This window comes from Spermophilus citellus (genome assembly GCF_964194105.1).
Source record: "Spermophilus citellus genome assembly, chromosome: 9".
NCBI classification, from domain to species: Eukaryota; Metazoa; Chordata; class Mammalia; order Rodentia; family Sciuridae; genus Spermophilus; species Spermophilus citellus.
The window spans coordinates 121018209-121034690 of NC_138191.1; the positions used below are offsets into that span (position 1 = coordinate 121018209).

Below are 16482 nucleotides of genomic sequence, written 5' to 3' on the forward strand. Positions count from 1 at the left end.
CCATAAAAGCAGTTTTTCAAATGGTGATGAAATAATGAGTCTGGGCAATGAACATTAAATGATGCTAAAACAATTGGGTGAAAGTTTTTTTTTTTTTTTTTTTTTTGGTAACTTTGTAGTGAATGCAGAGTTTAGGCTAACATTTGTCTGAATGCACTGACCAATTTTTAAATCACTTAGATGGGGACACAGTTGTCTCCATGAAGTATTCTTGCCTTAAAAATGAAAGAATCTAAGCCTATCAAGCCAAAATCTGATGACCCGTTCAGCAGAATTATAGGGGATAGACAAGGACCACAATCAGGCAAACTCAAAATGTGGGACCTTCTGTATGACAGGTCTCCTGGCTTCTCCAACACAATCATGGCTTTAAATTACAAAGGGAGAATAGAGTGTTAAAACCTAAAGCTCAACAGACTTGCCAGATGCCGTAATATCATTTAGATCTGGATTCTAGTGAACTGACAGTCAAAAAACATCTTTGGTACAATTTGGAAATTTGAACTGAACTTAATTTGTAGATTAAATTCATGGTGCTTGTGGAATGAGTCTTTTCCAACTGGAGCAGCCCACTGATGCACAATGGGTGGAATGAAATGAGGCCTGGGATGTACTCAAGCAGCACAGCAAGGAGGAAGATTGGCAAAAGAGTGATCCTTGTTAAAACGCAGTTATGGGTACATGAGGTTCGTTATACCACTCAATTTTTGTGTGTGAATTTTTTCTAAAAGAAAAAAGACAGAGGCTAGGGATCTAGCTTAGTTGGTAGAGTGCTTGCCTCACATGCACAAGGCCCTGAGTTTAATCCCCAGTACCACAGAGAAAAAAAAAGGAAGAAAGAAAAAAAAAAGAAAATGTTCAAAACATGAAATGCCTGCTTTGGCCAGGTAGGAATTTAGATGTAGCACTCCTGCCCTCTTGTGGCAGGTCTCATTAGTGCAGTTACTGCCCCTGCCTTTCTAAAACAGGTCTGAATTCCAGGTATGGTCAAGTCCTTTCTTTGTCTTACCAGAGCCCAAGAAGTGAATAATACTAGGATAGCATTTTTATAGCTGAAGAAAGAGAAACTCAGGAGGACTGAATAACTGAGGTTACTAAAAAGTCACTGCTAGAGTTAAACTCCTCGAGCCTTTGGGCTGATTCCAGGTCCCAAGCCCCATAAATCACTGTGATTCTGAACATTATTTTTTCTGTCCACAAAACAGATCACATGGTCAAATGAAAACGCCCCCAGTTAGAGTGCATCCACAGGAAGCAGGTTATCAAGGAGCCATTTCACATATAAACTGTAGATAAATTAATAGAAGTAGGTAATATAAATAAAAGTTAATATTCAGAGATGGTCACCTCCAGCTTGGTACGCATGTGTAGCCAGTGGAGATGGTTCCCTTTGTCATCTCCTTTAAGGTGACACCCTCTTCTGATGTGTCCTTGAGAGAGTCTAGAGCAAGGGTAAAGGCTTGTGGGTCTGGATGCCCTTGACCTGCACGCAGAATCTTCTCTCTGGGTGTTCCCTGATTGGTCACCTGTATAAGGCTCACCTCCTGTCCCGCAAAGAGAATGACCAGTAGAACAAGAAGAGGGCCATGTTCAGAGTATATAACATCAGGATCCTGGGAAACTTTGTTTTTCAAAATTTTAAATTCTTTTTAGATATACATGACAGTAGAGTGTATTTTGACATACATACATGGAGTAAAACTTATTCTAATTAGGATCCTACTCTCGTGGTTGTACATGGTGTGGGGTTACACTGGTGGTGTATTCAAAACTTTCATTCTACTATCTTTCCCATTCCTACCTCCCTTCCCTTCCCTTCATTCCTCTTTATCTAATCCAATAAACTTCTACCCATCCCTCAATTGTGAGTTAGTATTTTCATGTCAGAGAGAACATCCAGCCTTTGGAGATTTTTGGATTGGTTTATTTCACTTAGCATGATAGTCTCCAGTTTCATCCATTTACTAGCAAATGCCATAATTCCATTCTTCTTTAAGGTTGAGTAATATTCCATTGTGTATAAATACCACATTTTCTTTATCCTTTAATCTGCTGAAGGGCACCTAGGTTGGTTCCATAACTCAGCTATTGTGAATTGAGCTGCTATAAACATTGATGTGGTTGCATCAATCACAGTAGTATACTGATTTTTTAAAAATTTTCTTTCTTTTTCTTTGGTACTGGATTGAACCCAGGGTCACTTAACCACTGAGCCACATCCCCAGCCCTTTCTTATGTTTTATTTAGATATGTGTCTTGCTGAGTTGCTTAGTGCCTCACTGAGTTGCTGAGGCTGACTTTGAGCTCCCAATCTTCCTGCCTCAGCCTCCTAAGCCACTGGGATTATAGGCATGTACCACTGCAACTGGCTATAGAATACTGATTTTAAGTCCTTTGGGTATATACCAAGGAGTGGGATAACTGGGTCCAGTGGTGGTACCAGTCCAAGTTTTCTGAGGAATCTCAATGCTTTTCAGAGTGGTTGCACCAAGATCCTGGGAAACTTTGGAAATGCACCCCCCAAAACTAATCAAAGCTCCCATGTGGCTTTGAGGCTGAAAGGGAAATGGATTGCAGCCTTATATCCGGAAGAAGAAAATGATTGGAAATCGAATGTTCACTGATGACTTGCACAGCCTTACCCAACGGACCTCTATAAACCCCTTAACCCACATGAGCAGTATCTTTAGAACAGAAAGCTGGGAACTGTGGAAGAGGCACATCAGTCACCCTGGAGGGGAACAAACTTTTCCCTATGAGGAAGGGGCTTTGTATGCTCTCTCTAATAAAATGAGGCTTCTTTGGAGTCTGCAAAAAAATACAGTTAATATTCATATTTCTTCCTGTACTAGGCTCTGCGAAAAGTGCTGTCAGTTCTCAATCTCAGGGAACTTGCGCAGCTGTGAGGCCTGAACCTCTTGCCTTCTGACGCCGAGGAAACTCGGGTTCTGAGACAGAGGACTTGACCAGAGTCACATTGCTGGAGAACGTCAGGACTTGAACTCAGGTCTGATGACGATACCTATGTGGCACAATGATTTTGTTTTCGAGAGGGGATCTTGCTCTGTGGCCCAGGCTGGACTTTGAACTCCTGAGCTCAAGGGACCCTCCCACCTCAGTCTCCTGAGTAACTGGGGCCTGTACAGGTGCATTCCCCGGCTCCTGGTTCCATGTGGTGTGTTTGTGTCTGTCTGTCTGTTTAGAGGAGGCAAAGTTTATTTGGGGTTGCAGGTTTCAGAAGCCTCCATCTGTTGGGGCCTGACTCCATTCCTTGGGGCCTGAAGTGAGATAGAACATCATGGTGGGAGTACACGGTGGAGGAAAGCGGCTCAGGACCCGGCAATCAGGAAGCAGAGAGGTACGCTTTTTAAAGCTTTATTTTTAGAGCATTTTGTGGAAATTACAGAGAGTTCCCATATCCCCCTGTCCCCAAGGTACATCATAGTTCCCACTCCCACCAGACTGCTAACTGCTCTGTAGAAATTTGGAGGTAATCATTGCTTTGTGAGGGACCTAGTACCCTCACAGCCCGTCAGGAGGTGTTGACAAAGTGCCACAATAAAATCATTAAGGATGAGTGGCCAGGCCTCCCAGCGAGTGAGGGGGGGAGCAGCTCCTGGATGCAGGAAGAATCCTCCTCAGTGTCCCCCTCTCTCTTGCCCAGGCCAGGGAGCCCCATCTTTGCAGCCCCATCTGCAAAATGAGAGGGTCTGACTAGCTCATCTCTAGGGATTTTTCCAGCTCTGGTGTTTGAGTCTTCAGTCTGCCCCCTCCACTGTGCTTAGATCCAAAAGTCTGAAACGTCTGTTTCTGATGCGGCCCTCAGACAAGTGATGCAGAGGCCCAAGAAGGTCGTGTGCTAGATTTAATTTTATTTTAGAAGGGTCCTGGTGGTCTCCTCCATGAAGACCGAGAACAGCTGGAGCAGCTGATTATGGCCTACACCCTCTGATGGAGGCTCGAGAGTTTCTGGGGGCACCCCCACCTGAAAACCGTGGTGATGAAGGGTTAAAGGCTTCAAGGAAGGGCCCCAAGGGCATCTCAAACGGAGGAGTCAGTCAACTCCTCAGCAGGTTCTGAGAGGCTTGGGCTTCCTCTGTCTTCTCTGGATGCTTCTGTCACAAGGACAGGAACTCAACTCCAGTTGACTTTAATGGAATGCTTGGTACATGTGCCAGAGCAGAATGGAGATGGGAGGGCTAGCTTCAGGAAGGGTTTAATTCAGTGGCTCATAGGTCACCAGAGTCAGTTTCCTCTCTTCCACCTCCCACGAAGTTCACCTCCTCTTATGGCTGGTGTATTAATCAATTTTTCATTATATTAGCAAAATGCCTGAGTCAGGCTTCTTTATAAATAAAAGAGTTTTATTTTGTCTCATGGTTCTGGAGATACAAGGGCATGGCACAGTCTCTGGTGAGGGCCCCCTGGGCTGCAGTACATGGGTATCTCTGTATTTTTCCTTTTGTGACTGCTTCCTTCACTTAGCAAAATGTCTTCAAGTTTCATGCATGCTATAGAAGTGTCAGAATTTCATTCCTTTCTAGGTGGAATAATATTTCATTGTATGTGCTTACCACATTTGGCTCATCATTCCATCCATTGACTTTTGTCTATCTATTCATTCCTCTCCAGATACACCACCCTCCAGGAACTTCAATGTGTTTGGCTATCTGGGAGTTTCCAGAACCCTGACCTTTGGATTTTTATGGAGGCTTCATTCATCTAGACTTCAAAACCTCTGAATACAGACTGAGCTATCAGGAGATTTTCTGATTGTCTTTTGGCTTCCCTGTGCCAGTCTTCGGTTACTGTGGCTTCATTTCCTCAACTGCTGCATTTATCTCTGTATCTCCTGAGCCCGAGACCTGCTTTATGATGGCATCCAACTCCGTGGCTTGGTCATTGTCAGTCTTTGATGAAAGGTGAGGCCCCTCTCAGCGTGCTGCAGAGCAGAGCTGTGACATGGCAAACTGAATCCCAAGCTTCTGTTGTGGTGACTTTGCCCACAGCTGCGGGCATCCTTCTCAGGCAGTTCAGACTTCTCATGGAGATGCCCTTCTGCACCCTGGGTCATCTGGTGAGTGCTAGAGCTAACCCAGGGCTGGGAGAGGGTAGGTGCTGGAGTCTCTGGTTCCACCCTGGACCCAGGGTTTGCTCCTCCCACTGGTACCTCTATTCGCTGCTGGCGGCGCTGCACAAACCTTTAAGAAAGTGTCTGTCAGGGTTTTCCAAGAACCGTCTCAACAGTCAGTCCTGCTTCTGAGAGTCTAGCGTTAGGAAATAAAATGTGACACTCAATGTAGCATTATTGATGATGAGAAATTAAAGGCAAAATATGTGCCAACAGTACCGTTGGTCCTCTGTGGCTGCAGGTCCCCTTCCATGGATTCAACCAACTGCAGATTGAAAATATTTGAAAAAGTTCACAAAGCCACGCTCCAAGTGTCACATTGAATCCATGTGACTGCAGCCATGTGTCTGCTGACCATGTGGGAGCCTCCTGCCCGCTCCCAGCCCCTCAGTCTCCCTCCAGCTCCAGGTGTTGAGCATTTCTCCCTTGTTCCTAGCTGCTGCACAGTTAGGCCTCCCGGGGCTACATCTGTACAGAATGTGTACAGATCTTTTCCTCGTCTCTGTTCCAATATAACAACTATCGACACATCATTTACATTGCATTTAGTATTACACATAATGTGGAGATGACGCCAAGTACATGCGAGGATATCGTAGGTTATGTGCAAACACTAGGCCATTTTATCTAAGGGACGTGAGCATCCGCAGAGTTTGGCATCCTTGGGATCCTGAATCCATCCCCATGGATACCGAGAGGTTATAGAGCCACAGCATCATGTAGCCTTTAAAACATGGGCATTCTCAATGGAGTAGATCTTTTTCTTCTTTTTAATATTTTTCTAGTTGTCATCAGATTTTTATTTTGTTTATTTTATATATGGTGCTGAGAATTGAACCCAGGGCCTTACATATGCTAGTCAAACGCTCTACCAGTGAGCCACAACCCAGCCCCAGATCTATTCTTTTTTTTTTTTTTTTTTTTTTGAAGCAGGGGGTATTGGGGATTGAACTCAGGGGCACCTGACCACCGAGCCGCATCCCCAGCCCTAATTTATATTTTATTTAGAGACAGGGTCTCACTGAGTGCTTAGTGCTTCAATTTTGCTGAGGCTGGCTTTGAACTCACGATCCTCCCGCCTCAGCCTCCCGAGTTGTGCTTGGCCAGATCTGGTTTTGTTTTTTTTTTTTTTTTTTTTTTTTTTTGGTGGTGCTGGGGGTTGAACCCAGGGCCCTGTGCATGCTAAACAAGCACTCTACTAACTGAGCTGTATCCCTAGCCTACAGATCTGTTCTTAAAGCAAGTTAAATTTGTTCAGGAAAAACTCACCTGTGTTGGTAGAAGCCAGATGGTTACCTGGGAGCAGGGGTGATTATCGACTGGGAAGGTGAAGACACCTTTGGAGCAATGGAAACGTGCGGTATTTGTATCCCAGTGGCAGTTACCTGGGTGGCTGTATGCACCCGACCTCAGCCCTGGTGCATGTGCGTTCTGCTCTACGTTAGTTAGACCTCCGTGTAAAACAGGAAGTCCTCAACCAGGAATTGATGGCCAGTAGAATGTCAGCTCCTGGAGAGAAGGGCGGTGGGCCCCGAGCCAGAGCACTGATCTGCACATAGAAGACCCTCAATTAAAACCTATAGAACGGTGATAGAAAATGAAAGAAAAAAGGCCCAAAGTTATACAGCATTTAAGTGTACTGTCAGTTCAATGTTATAAAAACTGATGAGCAGGAGAAAAACACCGGAAGGGAATAGCATGAGGGGGTGGTGGCACTGTGTTGAGTGGTGGGATTTGTGTGTGTTGGTGCTGGGGATTGAACCCAGGGCTTCATCGTGCAAGGCAAGCCCTCTACCACCGAGCCACATCCCAGCCCTAAGTGGTGTGGTTATAAGAGATGGTTTTTAGAACTTCTTTGGTGAATATCTGTTTTCGGTTTTGTCCAGGATTCTGTGTGTGACTTCATTTGGAAATAACAGCTAACATTGGTTGAGTGGTTATTCCATGCCCGGCTCTACAGTTACAGAAATGCACTTTATATTTCAGCGTATAGGATTTTGACACCAACCCTTTCGAGTAGGTATCCCCGTCTTACAGATGGAGAAACTAAGGCACATAGAAGTTAAGGAAACTGCCAAAGATCTCCCAGCATTAAATGGCAGAACAGGGAGGTGGCCCACGAGCAGTTGTGGCTCCAGAGGATGAGTTAACTACTGTGTCACTGCCCCTCCAAAATGAATGTCAAAAGCCTTAATTTAAGGCCTTTGTGACAGGTGAGGCCCCAGACAAATGTGCTTCTCTGCTCTCCACTCCCTGTGATTGACCCTGAGTCCTGGGAGACGCCCGGGATAGTGAGGCCCCCCTAAGTTGCTGAGGGATGGAGAAGTGAGCAGGGTGTGGGCGAGCAGAGCAGTTTTCCTGGGCGGGAACAGATGTTCTGACATCTGATGCCCCACTCCAGAAGCCTGGGGAGGGCCCCTCTTCCCAGCTGGCCCTGTCCCTGCCCCCTGGGGTTGTCACAAGACCTGAGCCAACAGGCCAGGTCCTGCTGTCCATCCACAGGAAAGCCAGCTTCCTGGAAGCCACCCTGCCCGCCCCTCCCAGGCAGCCCAGTTCCTTGAAGTTAAAGGAGCTGGCCGCGGTGTGAGGGGTGCGGGGCGCTGGGCCTCAGCACCTTTCTTTGGCTTTTACCACCTGCAGGAGGGGAGAAGACGAGGGCTCGATGTCGCTGGCAGATGGGACTTGAGTGTCCCTTTCCAGCTCACCTGGGTCAAGTTACCTGACTTCTCAGGAGTCTCAGTTTCCCCATATATAAAATGAGATACTCAAAGATCCTGAAGGGCTAGCCATAGCATTGAGAGCAACTGGGTCCCCACAGCCTGGTACCCTAAAGCACTCAGAAACAAGGTAGCCATGGCGACTATTATTAGACTATCATCATCCTGCTGCCCTCCTCCTCCTGGGGCACAGAGGTGCTGAGAGATGGGCTGGAGGCCCTGGATGTCCTGGCCCAGTTATTAATACCCACGGCCCCTCCAACTTTGGATTTAGCATTCCAATGACAAGGGGCAGAGGCCGGAGGGCAAGGCTGGGAACAGGTGGCAGGGCTGGACAGGAGCCACCGGCCTCCCTCAGGATGGGAGCAGTCCTCCCCAGCCTTAACAGAGACCTGGCTCCTCTCCCAGACACCCTCCACCTGCACTCTAGGGCCCAGAATGTGTGAAATTCCTGTCTGAAGTCAGGCTGGGACAGCCATCATCTTAGTCCCCTAAGGACACAGCACTGTCCTTCCAGGGATGGGATGCCCAAGAGAGTAGGATCCGCTGGGCAACAGAGGGGACGAATTCACTCATGGAATTGTGGACTGTCCAAGTTAGACGGGGCTCAGGGAACCCCAACCTGCCAGAAGTGGTTTTGGACTCAGACCAGAGTGACCAGAAAACCTGTGTGTCCTCCAGCCTCCATTTCCTGGGCCATTAACCAGGGAGGGTAGTGACTCAGAATGCTCCTGCGTAATGGCACCGCCTTTGTAATGGCACCGCCTTCAGAACACCCTGAGCCCAATCCCCAGTACTGAAAAAAAATAAGTAATATAATTATTTTCATTTGGCTGTTGAAAAAGCAAGTGAGATAACATAAAGTAGGAAATTAGTGAGCAGTGTCTAGCAAATAGTGGGTGTTGGTATCCAACCTGTCTAGTCACGGGTGACTTCTTTATGTTTCTGCCACATGAGTGGTGGCAGACCTTGAGGAACAAAGCCCTCCCTGGAACTTCCCACTCCGCCACCTGAACTAACGGTTACACTGCACAATGCTTCTTTGTTTTTTTCTTGTATCAGTATTTTAAAAATTAATAGCCCTTAGTTATTTTTAATATTAAATATCGTTTACTGAAGACCCATTATAAAAAGAATACCTTGCCGGGCATGGTCACACTTGCATATAATTACAGTGACACTGGAGGCTGAGGAAGGAGGACTGCAATTGGAGGCTAGCCTTAGCAATTTAGCGAGGCTCTAAACAATTTAGGGAGACCCTGTCTCAAAGTGAAAAACAACAAGGGCTGGGTGCAGTGACATACACCTGTAATCCCAGCAGCTCAGGAGACTGAGGCAGGAGGATGGCGAGTTCAAAGCCGGCCTCAGCAACTTAAGGCCCTAAGTAACTCAGGGAGACCCTATCTCTAAATAAAATATAAGAAATGGGTTTGGGGATGTGCCTTAATAGTAGAGCACCCCTGGGTTCAATCCCCAGTACCAAAAATAAATAAATAAATAAATAAAACCCAAACCCCCAAACTACCCTCTGTGCATCATCTCATTAAAACTTCACAACATTCCCATGGCATAGTAATTATCGGTCCACTTTACAGCCAAGGAAAGCAAGCAAAAGAATCCATCTGAACTCCATCACTGCAGTAGGCTCCTCCTGAGAACACGCGGAAACCGAGGTGGGCATATCACACACTTGCTGTGCAGTGGCCTCCTTTGCTCATGAACCTCCAGCTGGACAGAGCTTGGTAGGGGCACTTCATCTCTGTTCCTGGTGGAGTCCGCCAGGGCAGCTGGATGGCCGAGGTCTGGAGCCTCCTGAGAGCCCATTCATCCATGTGACCAGTGGTTAGTGCTGGCTGTTGCCTGGAATCTGTGGAATTGTCAGCTGGAATATCTCCCTGTGGCCCCTCTGTGTGACCACCACCTAGGCCTTGGGTCTTAGGTCTTAGCTTATCTGACTTTTTTTCTCCAACCTTCAGACTATTTTTTTTTAATTTTTTTTTTTTTTTTTTTTTTTTTTTTTTTGGTAGAGGGGATTGATCCAGAGGCGCTTTACCACTGAGCCACATCCCCAGCCCTTTTTAAAAATTTTATATAGGATCTTGCTGAGTTGCTTAGGGCTTTGCTAAGTTGCTAAGACTGGCCTGTCTCAGCCTCCTGAGCTGCTGGGATTAGAGGTGCCCAGCTATCTTTTGCATTTTGATTTTGTTTTTCTTTTTCGAACTGGGGATTGAACCCAGGATGGCTTAAATATTGAACCACATCCACAGCCTTTTATTTTATTATATTTTTTGGTATCAGGGATTGAACCCAGGAGTGCTCAACCACTGAGCCACATCCGCAGCCCTTTTTTATATTTTATTTAGAGTGAGGTCCTCACTGAATTGCTTAGTGCCTCACTAAGTTACTGAGGCTGGCTTTGAACTTGCAATCCTCCTGTCTCAGGCTTCTAAGCTGCCGGAATTATAGGTGTGTGCCATTGTACTCAGCCCCTTTTTATTTTTTTATTTTGAGACAGGGTCTCAGTAAGTTGCTTACTGTCTCATTAAGTTGCTGAGGCTGGCCTTGAATCTGTGATCTTCCTGCCTCGGGCTCTCAAGCTGCTGGGGTTATAGGCATAGGCCACCATGCCTGGCTATCTTTTGCTTTTATCTTTTTATTTTTATTTTTTTAAATTTATTTTTGAGTTTTAGGTGGACAATATATCTTTATTTTACATTTATATGGTGCTGAGGATCGAACTCAGTGCCTTGTGCATGCTAGGTGAGCGCCCTACCACTGAGCCACAACCCCAGCCCTGCTTTTTAATTTACCTTTTCCCAGGTTTTAATTTTTTTAGTTTTTTTTTTAATATTTATTTTTTAGTTGTAGTTTTATGTAGTGCTGAGGATTGAACCCAGGGCCTTGCATGTGCTAGGCGAGTGCTCTACCACTGAGCCACCACCCCAGCCCCCAGGTTTTAGTGTTTAAAACAATATTTTAGAATGGCTGCATAATACTCTGTTCCCAAGCATGCCCAGCTCATCGCCATTCTGTCTGGACTGTTCTCCCCAGGATGCCCGCAGGGCATCGCTCAGGTCTCAGATCAGCTGTTGCTTCCCTTGAGAGCAAGTCTCTCTTCATCCCATTACAATGTCTGCTTTTCTTGATAATATTTGTTATATCAGAAATTATCTTTATTTCTTTTTTTGGGGTGGGAAGGTACTGAGGATTGAACTCAGGGGTGCTCAACCACTGACCCATATCCCTTTTTTGTATTTTACTTAGAGACAGGGTCTCACTGAGTTGCTTAGTGCCTCACCATTGCTGAGGCTGGCTTTGAACTCACGATTCTCTTGCCTCAGCCTCCCAAGCTGCTGGGATTAAAGGTATGTGCCACCAAGCTCAGCTCTTTATTGCTTTTTAAATGTTTTATCCCACCAGAACATAATCTCCATGAAGAAAACAGGAACTCTTCTGCTTGCTCTTTATTTCCAGTGCCTAGAACAGTGCCTGGCACATAGTAGGTGTTCAATAAATACATATTTCATTGACTGAAGAATGCAGCAACCACAGTTGGCTGAGTTGGTCACTAACTATCGTTTTTAAATTTGTTTTGTTTTGCTTTTTACCTATTAACTGAATCTTTAATAGGCATCTTAGGGCTGGGGTTGTGGGTTAGTGGTAGAGTGCTCACCTAGCATGTGTGAGACACTGAGTTCCATCTTCAGTACCACATTAAAAAAAATAAATAAAGGTATTGGGTCCATCTACAACTAAAATAAAAATTAAGGGCTTGGGTTGTAGTTCAGTGGTAGAGCGCTGGCCTAGCATGTGTGAGGCACTGGGTTCAATTCTCAGCACACATACAAATAAATAAATATATAAAAGATCCATTAACAACTAAAAAAATAAAAATCTTGGGGAGTCAATATACCCAGGTTTTTTTTTTTTGGTACTGGGGATTGAACCCACGGGTGCTTACCCACTGAGCCACACCCCCAGCCCTTTATTAAATTTTATTAGAGACAGAGTCACACTGAGTTGACTAGGGCTTCTCTAAGTTGCTGAGGCTGGCTTTGAACTTGTGATCCTCCTGCCTCAGCCTCCCGAGCTGCTGGGTGTGCTCCACTGTGCCCATCTTTTCCAGGGGTTTTGGAGGCAGGTTTTGGCATGAGACTTGAGTCCTTTTCTCACCTCTGTCATTTACTAACTTTGTGATGTTGGCCAATATATTTAACTTATCTGAATCTCAGTTTCCTTATTTGAAAGGAGGGTAATATTAGTGCCTACCTCATAGGGTCACTGTGAGGATTAAACAAAAATAATGCATGCACAGTGCTTAGCACCAGGACCAAGCCATGGCCAGCAGCTGCAGCCACCCATCCTGGCACCTGCTCTGGGCCGGGCACCGCCCTGGGTATTGTCCAGGTGTGGGCTCATGCCACGCTCCACACTATCCTGTTTGCAGGTTACACCACCAGGCTTATTCTGTGAAGTTTATTGAGTTGCACGCTTATTTGTGCACTTTTTGTACCAGGATTATAGCTGGAAGAAAATGTTCACAGAGCAACACTGGGCCCATGCATTGGGAAACTGCACCCTGACCATTTTGCAGATGAGTAAAGTGGGGTTGGCAGAGGTTCAGTCACTGTCCCAAGATCATGGAGTAAGTGGTGGGACTGAGGGCTGCAGCCGGCCTTTTCACCACCGCCTCTGTCCTGTCCCCGGCCTGGCGTGTTCAAGCACTCGTTCAACAGTAGTTCTCATTATTAGTAACATTTAACCTTTCTATTGCTTTGAATTTTTTCATCTCTTTTAAGTAATGCTTTATTATATAATTTGGGCATTTGGGGCTTTTCTCTGTTTTCAGATTATCTCCTTTGGATAGTGTCCCAAGAGTGGAATTAACTGGGAGAACGGGGGCCCAGGGAGCTGAGGTGACTTGCTTAAGGTCACGTGTAAGCAGTGGTGGTTGAAGCAGGGCTGCCCTGTATAGTTGTGTAGGTTGTTCACATCACAAGGGCAGTGGGCTTCCCAAAGGAGGCCCATTAGGAAGTCAGGTTGGTCAGGGTTTGGAAAGCCAGGAGGAATGAAGGAGATGGATGTGAGGGGACTCCATGGGAAACCTATCTCACAAATAAATGCTGAGCTCCTACTGAATACAGGTGGCCTTCCACTGTGGATACAACAGTGGATCAGCCCATCTGATCCCTGCTCTCATGGAGTGGATACTTTCTCACATGTGTGGGGAAGATAGTGGAGGAATAAAGAAATTGAGTAAAACAATGATGGATTGAAATAAATATCAGGAAAAAACCAAACAGGTGCTTGAGTCCAGGAGTGAGGGGATGGGCAGGACCCAAACAGAGTGGTTAAGGGAGGCTTCTTTGAAGAGGCAAATCTTGGCTGAGAAGACAAGAGCACAAAATATGTGCAAAGGCCCTGAGGTAGGATGCAAAGAGAGGGCTTCCAAAGCCAGGTAGAAAAGGGTTTTGAAGGGTCATGGGTTCAGAAGTCACTTCAGACAGTTGAGAAAGGGCTCTTTGCCCATCTCTGCTAGTCCTCTACAGTCACACCTGACTGTTGCCAAGTACCCCAATTCCTCCTTCCTCATCCTCTCGCTTTTGTCCCTTCCTTGACGACTTTCATAGGCTGGGGGGGCAGTCAAGGTAGTGTGGTGCCCCGGTGGGTAAAGTTCTGGGGTAACCACTGGCTCCCTAACTAGCTCTCTAAAGGAACCAAAGCCCCCACCTGTCCCACTCCAAAGACCTTTAAAGAGGCGGCTTAATTTACAGCCTAATTCCCGTCATTAACTCAGGGTCTATTGCACATGAGTCCCTGGGCCAAGGGCCTCCTGTGCATTCTTGTCTATCATCCTTGTGACAGTCCTGTGATCGAAGTTCGGAGGGTACCTTCATTTTACCGTTCAGGAAACTGAGGCCCAGAAGAGTGAATTGGCTGACTTAAAAGTCACTTGGCTGGTTAAGGGATGAAACTGAAAGAGCCCACCTTCTTCTGGCACCCAAACCCCTGTGCCCAATCTCCAGGCCGCCTGGCCTCAGGTCTGGAGAGCCAGGGGGCCTCCTTTCCTGGGTGACTGGAAGCGCAGAGAGGTGAGCACTTCTCAGACAGACCCCAAGCCCGGCCCCAGCGGGCAGCCTAAACCTTCCTGGGGGCTGGAGGCCTCTGCAGGGCAACAGAACCAGCAGAGCGTGTCCCTGAGTCACCGAGTATTTATAGCCCAGCCTCTCCTCTTTTCGGCATGGCCGGGATTTATCAGGTTCACTTGGGGCTCGGAGGGTGACAACCTGTTTATCATCCAAGGTCCCCAGGCAAGCTGTTGAGACATCCTCTGGGAACGAGGTCTGGAGCCTGCCCATGTTTAGACCTGACCTGACCTCACACCCACCCCTGCTGAGGCAAGTCTCCTGCTCAACGTGTCCCACAGCCTTCCAAGCACACCCCAGCCCCCTCCACAGCCACACGCACCAGGGCGCTCCTGTCTTTGGTTAAAATGGGGCAGAGATGCCACTTCTTCCAGGAAGATACCCTGGGCTGACCTGGGAAGGCTACACACCTCCCCTGGCCCCACTGTTCTTGGGGAGTGGACCTTGTCATTGGGCAGATAATTACATCAGCCAAGACCTGGACCTTCTATGTAAGAGACACTATGTTAAGAGGTTGCTTTGTCTTTTTGGTTCCCGGGATGGAAGCTAGGGCCTCTCAACCACTGAGCCACAGCCCCAGCCCTTTTTAAAAAATATTTCATTTAGAAGCAGAGTCAACCTGAATTGCGTAGGGCCTCACTAAGTTGCTGAAGCTGGCTTTGAACTCATGATCCTCTTGTCTCAGCCTCCCAAGCCGCTAGGATTACAGTCATGTACCACTGCAACCAGCAAGGATTTTAACATGGGGTGGGAATATAGCTCAATTGGAAGAGTGCTTGCCTTGCATGCACAAGGCCCTGGGTTTAATCCCTGGCACAAAATTTTTAAAAAAGAGAATTTTAATATTATTTTTCTCAATCCTCACCATGTATCTACATATATACACACATATATGTATGTATATTATATATAGTATATATAACACATATATATTATATATAACACATATATATATGTTGTTTTTTTTTTGCACTAGTGATGAACCCCAGGGGCACTCTACCACTGAGCTACCCAGCCCCTTTCACCTTTTGAGACAGAGTCTTGCTAAGTTGATGAGGCTGGCCTCGGACTTGCCATCCTCCTGTCTCAGCCTCCCAAATCAGTGGGATCATAGGCTTATGCCATCATGCCTTGATCTTACAATAATTTTATAAATTGGATCTTAATTTAGTATCTATAGATACTGAAACTCAGAGCAGTTAAGAAACTTACCCAATAAGTAGCAGGGCCAGCCTCAAAATTTGGGTCTTCATTAAATCCAGATTCCAGGCAGTGGGTGAGCTTGGGCAAGTCACCTTCCCCTGGAGCCTCAGTTACTTTATCTGTAAAATGGAGATGCTGCTACCCCCCGTCACAGTTTTAAGGACTGAATAAACCTGGTAAACAGTAGGCGCCCAACTACTGATGCTATCCTCACCTCTTCAACTTGTTGAATCAGTAAATTATCTTGTTCTGAGCTGCTGAGGACAATCAGCCAGGCCATACCTTCCTCTGAACTTCAGGGACTTGAACCCAGGACCCAGGCTACTCCAGCCCCCACCGTCCCGCTGCCCCAACTCTGCTTCTCCCTAAGAGCAGGCTGTTAGGGCGGAGGTGACCCAGAACCAGGGGCTGGGGCTGGGGCAGGGGAGGCCAGTGGGATGAGCAGGAGTTGGGGGCGAGGGCTGGCGGGTGCAGAGGCACAGTAGACTGACCTGGCTGTCCCTCGGGGCATCTATTTTGGACAGGGCTGGCCTCCAGGCAGCTGGAAGCTGGAACCCAAGGTGTCAGTGCGGAGTTAACGGAGCAGCCCCTGGGGCCAGATTTAGTGGTTGAGCTCTGACCCCAGATGGCGGTGTGGATGCAGGCACAGGGCCACGCTGCCTCTGGGATTCCTGCCCTGGGTTCTGAGTGTTTGCATGGGGCGCCCTGCTCCTGATGCCAGCTTCAGCCCCTTGGTCCCCAGGGTAGTGCTGCGCCCCTAACTCATGTCAGACAGGTTTGGGCTCAAGGCCTGGATGTTCCATTTATCACTTGTGTAACCTTGGGCAAGGCATTTAATGTTGCTGTCCTGAGGGTTCTGATGGCTAATTGGGGTTCCCCTACCCCAGGGCTAGTTCTCCTGTCTTCACCTCCCTGCAGGGTCCTGTGCGCCCCCTGCCCTAGGCCTTGATCTGCTTGTTCCAGGGGCCCTCAGGCCTCAGTGCTTCCAGAAACTCTGATCCAAAATGCCCCTTGGCCTCCTGGCTGGGGTCCATCTCAGACAGAGGTGAGGCTGGGCCAGGCTCCAGTGGAACTCAAGTTTCTTGCTGGCACTTGTGAAAGGGCTTGGTTAAGGAGCCTGGGCTGTTTGGGTTCTGATCCTTGGGAGTACTGGCTTTGAACAGTTGGGGATTTCTTTCCAGCCACTTCTTTCTGTCTTTACCACATTTACATACCCACACATAAAAATTTTTAAATACAACAGGATCAGATTGCATACAATTGGCCTGTTATTTTCCTATCCATG

At 47.0% G+C, this 16482-nt stretch overlaps 1 long non-coding RNA gene across 3 annotated transcripts; it reads right to left on the reverse strand.

Moving 5' to 3' along the window:
- Positions 1-3409: 3409 nt before the first annotated feature.
- LOC308656582 lies at positions 3410-15629 on the reverse strand. Of its 3 annotated transcripts, XR_014023752.1 has the most exons (4): positions 15412-15629; positions 15207-15316; positions 6401-6680; positions 5284-5396 (listed from the first exon to the last, which is right to left on the reverse strand). It is a non-coding gene; the product is annotated as an uncharacterized lncRNA (long non-coding RNA). The 3 variants fall into 3 exon arrangements; XR_014023750.1 differs by lacking the exon at positions 15207-15316 and having other exon boundaries at positions 3410-5396; XR_014023751.1 differs by lacking the exon at positions 15412-15629 and having other exon boundaries at positions 3410-5396; positions 15207-15398.
- Between the last annotated feature and the right edge of the window lie 853 nt (positions 15630-16482).